Source organism: Triturus cristatus, chromosome 2_2 (genome assembly GCF_964204655.1).
Source record: "Triturus cristatus chromosome 2_2, aTriCri1.1, whole genome shotgun sequence".
Lineage (NCBI taxonomy): Eukaryota > Metazoa > Chordata > Amphibia > Caudata > Salamandridae > Triturus > Triturus cristatus.
Window position 1 is genome coordinate 740,194,617 of NC_140582.1, and position 4,800 is coordinate 740,199,416.

Consider the following 4,800-nt stretch of genomic DNA (forward strand, 5'->3'; position numbering starts at 1 on the left):
GCTACCGAGTAGAGCACAACAGAGTAATAAAATCAGCAAAATTACTCCTCTGATTTACATACTCCTTTTACCAGCACAACGTTATCTTTTGAAATTGTGTATTTTGGATACAAAAATAATAAATATTACATAGATTAAAAAAAGTACAAGGGACAGTGTGAAAGCACAAAAAAAAAGCTACTTAGAAATAACATATCAAATAAATCATTAGTCCAATAAAATACACTTAATTCAGTGCATCAAATCCGCCATGTTGTAATTAAAAGTGATGAATGGCATAAGAGTAGAGGTTTCAGGTTTATATCTTTTTTTAGCATAATCTTCGGACTAACGGGCCGATTACAATGGCAGTTGTAGGCCCCTCTGTGGTGCTGGCAGTGGCGGAAAACGTCCATTTAGTTACTCCTGTGTCGCCATATTACAATAGGCAAAGACAGCCCATTTTCCGTCCATTGTGGAGTTTCCTGATCCGCAAGATATTTCGTTCTGCAACGGTGGCGGAGGGAGCCAATTGAGAAAGACTACCGTACGGAATGACGTTACGACCACTGGACAAATCACGATGCCTCAACCAGCCCATCAGATTGCAGTGGAGAGACCAGCACTTGGAGATGGCGAAAGCACAAGTTTGGTGATAGAAACTCGAGTCTGGACACCTCCACACATTCCTGGCCTCCATGTATCCTGCTCTACAAGCCCTTCCGCTGCTGTACCTCATCCACTACCAGCAGATAAGACACCGTCGCAGTCAAAACCGGAGGTAAGTCAATAGCACATCTCCACATACAAACCCAACAAACAACTGTTGTGCTGAAATACGTGTCCTGTCTACATCAGACACCCTGGGGGAGACAGGAACATATACCCCAGTGTAAGTACACATGTCCTGCACGTCACAATTGACACCTCTGCATTGGAGTCACCCATCCCCATAGAATTTATTTCAACTGGTCCATTGATGCTGGTCATGTCATCACAGCTGTGAATCCGCGGGAAATCTTGCCCACAATGTAGTAGGAGTCCAGGACATTGTCCCAGACAAGCAAGACCAATATCATAACATCCACACCGCATGTAACATAAAAGTAGTACCACTCAGCACAACATATCTGCAGCAAGAAGTCATGTGCAGGGACACTGTCTATAGTCACATCTCATTAGGACCATCATCAATTGTAAAGGAACATGAGTGGGGGGGTGAGGCAAGAGTCTCTTCAAAATGACAATAGTGATCATTGCACACAAAGAAGGGTCAGTCCACATACAATGTGGAACAGAGGAGGGCAGACCAAGCAGGGTGTGTATGTGCATTTCACAGTAGTCCAACAAGGTGTTGGAATGAGTCAGTGAGCCCAGGTAGATGACACATCATATTAGACACCACTGCCACACAATCACAGATCACCACAGCCCCCAAGCAGACATTGATAGGCCCATCACATACAATGGTGGACCATATAACACAATGTCAGCCCATATCGTGCAACACAGTAAGAGATTCCTGACTGAAACAGCAACCTCAAAGTAAGCACCAATGTGCATTTGACTCACAAGTGTACTGCTGCAATAAATGACACCATGTGAGTATTTCTAGTACATCAACAACATTGACTGCACTGCCAACTCACAGACCAACTACACCCATTACTCCACCTAAACAGAGGGAGTACCAACTACTAAGTAGTTAATAAATGCCAGTGTCAGGAAGACTCCATCTTGTCAGCCGGAAACTCTGACATGAGACTCATGACAACACTCTTCTTCCTCACACCTACCTTCCACTCATGTGTATCAAAGTGAGTAATTGAAGAAATGAAGAGTCACTGTGCAGATTAACAACCTTGGAACTGTTCACACTGCATGTCGAGTCCTTCAGACAGCTCACCCACTTAAATGTAGCCTCATACAAATACCATACGTCAACAGCAATGCAATGTAGGACAGTAACTAAACTAGCCTATAGTGGAGTGCAAAGTGCAGCAAAAATATGGAAAGATTCCAAATACCATTTGTACATGACATGCCAGAGGTGCCACATATCACACTACACCTAGGCCATCAAATCATACATGGGCGGCACAGTGATTGACAATGATCTAAAGTAGCATCCGTGCAATATCCCTGTGATTCAGCAATGCAAGCTATGCATTGGCCCAGAAATGATAGGAACTGTCATACGCCATACAGTGACCAGGGCACAGATCACATCACACTCAGGATAGGTAGCATTACCTCAGCAAACAGACATACACTTTAGCTTTCACCTACTGCTGCAAAACTCTGGAAAACACGGATGAATGGAACATGACTAGAGGACTGTGCTGGAAAATAAATCTGCACTGTACATGAGCAACCATTGTAGAAGTGGACCTCAGCTAGGCCCACCAGTGCAAGGGGTTCACCCTTCTCTGCACAGAGTCCTCAGACCAATAGGAAGAAGTTGGCACAGAAACTGGAATAGAAAATACAAAGTTTAATAAACCTCATGAGGTGGAACTACATTCACACAGCACCCTTCGGTAATGCATGAAAGTAGCACAACGAACAGAAGGAGCATGGTCCTTTTATACCCACACAGGGGCTCAAAAGAGGGCGGTACAAGTACAGGAGAAGGTTTTATGTACATATAAGGTCATATAGAAGTGCACAGTCGACAAGTAGGAGGGGTTAACAGTTTGCCAATGCTAGTAAACACATCCTGACACTTACATACTACTAACAGCTGCAAGGACAGCTGAAACCTCACTGGGCACGTGCGAAGGTGGAAGATGCTAAATATAGTTTGTTTCTAGGCAGATTACAAGAGCAGTCAACACTGAGGGAGGACAGAGCACATTGTGAGCACGTGGCAGCACATGGCAAACAAAACGACTGCCACAAATACAAAATGGATTCCACAAAATGGACAAGATAGCCTCTAAATACTAGGGGCCCGATTCACAGAACTAACTTAAGACAAAATCCTAAACTTACTACCATTTTGGTATTCACAGAAGGCACTTACTCATTTTGGTATTCACAGAAGGCACTTACTCATTTCGGTATTCACAGAAGTTAGGAGTCCTAACTTTAGGACTCCTAAATGCCTTCTGTGAATACCGAAAGTCTTAAAATTAGGATTTTTCTCAGTTTAGTAGTAGTATAGTTAGGACTCCTAACTTTAGGACTCCTAAATGCCTTCTGTGAATAGCGAAAGTCTAAAAATTAGGATTTTTCTCAATTTAGTAGTAGTAAAGTTAGGACTCCTAACTTTAGGACTCCTAAATGCCTTCTGTGAATACCGAAAGCCTTAAAAATAGGATTTTTCTCAGTTTAGTAGTAGTATAGTTAGGACTCCTCACTTTAGGACTCCTAAATGCCTTCTGTGAATACCGAAAGTCTTAAAATTAGGATTTTTCTCAGTTTAGTAGTACTATAGTTAGGACTCCTAACTTTAGGACTCCTAAATGCCTTCTGTGAATACCGGAAGTCTTAAAATTAGGATTTTTCTCAATTTAGTAGTAGTAAAGTTAGGACTCCTAACTTTAGGACTCCTAAATGCCTTCTGTGAATACCGAAAGCCTTAAAAATAGGATTTTTCTCAGTTTAGTAGTAGTATAGTTAGGACTCCTAACTTTAGGACTCCTAAATGCCTTCTGTGGATACCGAAAGTCTTAAAATTAGGATTTTTCTCAGTTCAGTAGAAGTAAAGTTAGGAGTCCTAACTTTAGGACTCCTAAACTGAGAAAAATCCTAATTTTAAGACTTTCGGTATTCACAGAAGGCATTTACAAGTCCTAAAGTTAGGAGTCCTAACTTCTGTGAATACCGAAGTGAGTCAGTGTCTTCTGTGAATACCAAAATGAGTAAGTGTATTCTGTGAATACGAAAATGGTAGTAAGTTTAGGATTTTGTCTTAAGTTAGTTCTGTGAATCGGGCCCTAGATGTCTTCCGCTAATGCTAAGCCAATCGCTGCCAATTTACATCAGACAACCCTTTTAGCATTAGCTGAAGACATTTGTTCCTCTGGGGTAATCTAAATATGCATTCCGTACATCTATTAGCATTATTTTGGCCACCTCTTTATTCAACATGTGTTGAGCCTTTGTTTCTGCAACATTCCTTTTGACAGGTATACAGGCAGAGATGCAAATGGAGCAAAGCATTGGACCACATTGGATACATACACAGCATGTAAAAAGTATCGTAATCATTACACACAGGATAGTCAGTAGCTTCCAGCCCCTAGCAGAAACAAGAGTCCAAAACCATCCAGCAAAAGTCCAAGTACCAGTCTCTGGATGAATTTCTGCAGCAATCTTACGCAGTTTTGATATTGAATCATATACTGAAGGTGAGTGATCCGGTATGAATACGCAACAGCTGCTACCGATGATGCTACATGCACCACCTCGATCCGCCAGAACCACATCTAGAACCCTTCTGTTCGGGAGAGCTACAATCCTTGCAATTTGCAGCTCCTCCGTAATGTTCCCAAGTGCCATAGCTGTCTGATTGGTAACAGCTTCCACAACTCTAGTCAATCGTCTTATTTTCCTACGGTTTAATGCAGCACCCACAAAGAAGAACAAACCTAAATTAAAATCGACATATTGTTGCAGAGTGGTATCAGTTTGGTCTACTTCGTCAGCACTTATTGTCCTTTTGTATCTATTTCTAGAGATATCGTAGAATAATTTAAGGTCCCGGTGGTAGGATGCAGGTGCCAGAAATATAGGGGGCAATAGAAAGGACACATAGCACACACCTGACCACCCAGCAGGTAGTTAATAATATCCGTGGCTACCACAGATAAAGTA